Source organism: Lactuca saligna, chromosome 3 (assembly GCF_052625555.1).
Source record: "Lactuca saligna cultivar CGN05327 chromosome 3, ASM5262555v1, whole genome shotgun sequence".
In the NCBI taxonomy this organism is placed as follows: Eukaryota; Viridiplantae; Streptophyta; class Magnoliopsida; order Asterales; family Asteraceae; genus Lactuca; species Lactuca saligna.
Window position 1 is genome coordinate 171983095 of NC_136419.1, and position 2447 is coordinate 171985541.

A 2447-nucleotide genomic window follows, 5' to 3' on the forward strand; every position below is an offset into this window, starting at 1 on the left:
CACTAGTAGTTTTGGTAAGTTCCTTTGTGAATCCTAAGTGTTTTCTTTTCATACATTATGTTGTCTAGTTCCTCATGATCACAGACATTTTTGTGTGCTAGAATATTAAAAACACTAACATCTTCAAGAAGCCCTTCAAGCTCAAAACTAGGGTCGAAATCTTCTTCACTCTCCTCCCTACCACACAAGAAATAACCAAGGTGAGCTTCATACCCCCAAGTTTTTCGTGTTTTTCATTTTTTTAAGGGGGGGGGGGGGGAATACAAGTCAAGTTTCATTTAACCAGAGGATATTTCCATGTACCAACTTGTTTATGGAATGATTTGTGATCATGATGTCGAAAACTCATGCATACACACATAAAAATCGAGATTTACAAGCTTGTTATAAGTTAAAATGAGTTCGTCCATTGGACACTTGCATACACTATCATTATATGTTAAATATAGAGCAATTCCTTGTATAATATGGTAGATATCATTTGTCAACATCATGAAAATCGTGACATTTGTTAAAAATGATAAAATTCAACTATTTTATGTTACACAAGTTCAACCGGAAAAATACGAGATATATGCAACACTATAAATTTTTGAGTGATTTTTACTAAAAATAAACTTTTCTAGTAAAAATTGTCGTGAATATTGTCGTCACTATTTTGATGGGGTTAAGCACAACAATATTATACTATTTTTTGAACATATATTACTACTAAACACATTCACTATTGACTATTTATATAAAGTGTTATAAATAGTTCACACAAATGGTATACAATTCAGATGGATGACAGTATAGTTCGCGTGCCATAAGACACATGTCATAAAACGTATGACATGAAACTCATAAAACGCGTGTGATAAAATAACTGTCATAAATTCTCAATTAGTGAAATTATTTAGTTATACATTAAAAAGGGAGTCGTAGTTCGCGTAAATCAGTTAATGCTCTAGTGAGACATTCACTTCACCGTACCTACCTAGCGTACATTTTAAGTCCTGTATTATAATCAGAGTCTCCTGGAGGGAGAGCGAGATAGTTGTGTGTAGATGTATATGGGGATTGACAACCCTACACCTGAGTTGTTCGCTACATCTAGACGAGGCCAGTCTAAGGTGACAAATATCTTATCAATTCTGACGCCTGAAGAACATCGTACAAGCAAAACAGTCACATCAAGCATGGTTATAATAATCACATAGGGATTAACAATACTATCTTGGTTTATGTGAAGGTTACACTTCACTAGCTTTATTAAAAAAAATAAAACTACATACTACTTTTCAGTACACTATGACTTACATTTTCGTCTTAGGTTTTTAGGACTACAGTCTTTCATACATCAAAAAATATTGGATTTTCTAGAAAACATGCATTTTACAATTACAGGTAAAAGAAAATATCGGATTTTCTAGAAGCGTACAAAACTTTATAAACAAAAAAGATACAAACCGTTTACATACAAAAATGCTTATGAACTTAACAACATTCATTGTTGATGACTTTCAAAACGACTTGTATTCTCAGGGAAACAGTAACAGGTAATTCAACACTTTTGAGATCAAGTGATGCAACATTATGGAATATATGTTTCTGTCATTTTTGTGTAACTTATGAACAAATACATTATGTAAACTATGTAATTTTGTAATCTCAACATGTGTTGTTTGCTTGCTATGTTTCATTTATATTCAACTTTTATGATACTATACGAACGTTATTCTGACCTGGACGTTTCCGTTATTCTGGTTTGGGGGTGTGATGCTCTCCTATCCCTTCGCATTCTCCATTTACCCATCATCATTATCTTCCTCATGACCCTTGAGTCATCTCTTTCCTCCTGATCCACCATCTCCGTGTTTAGTAAACAAAACTCCATGGATTTGATGATGTATCTCCTTATCATCTGACCTTGAGGACCATATCTGATAAGTACCAACACTATCATCACCTCCCTTCACCATCAAAGAAAGATTCTTTGACTTAGTGTGAAGTTCTTCCAATTCCATTCAGTAGTATGCTTCATCTTTCACTTTCTCTTTCTCTTTCTTCTCATCTTTCTTCCTCAACATTCAATCATTCTCCAGATGATTATGACCATTGCAATAGTTACAGTTGTACCCTGAATCACCTTTCAATTGCTTCTCTTCTTCTGTTCTTCTTTCTTGTCAATTTTCGATATTCCTTTCTTACTTGCACCAACAATCGTCATTGGCTTCTTCTCCATGTTGTTCTTGAAATTCCCAATTATTGGTTTCTTGTAAAACTTTTCACCCTTTTATTCAAATAATAGGCAACAACTTCATCCTCAGAGTTAAGAAGAAAACCTTCTTCACCTTCTTTCGCATCCTCTCCAGACTCATCTGCCTTTGCATTTGTCTTGGAAACTAACACAATTGGACCTCTAAAATTCATCTTGTTTTCTTCAGCAATCTCCATTACCTCCG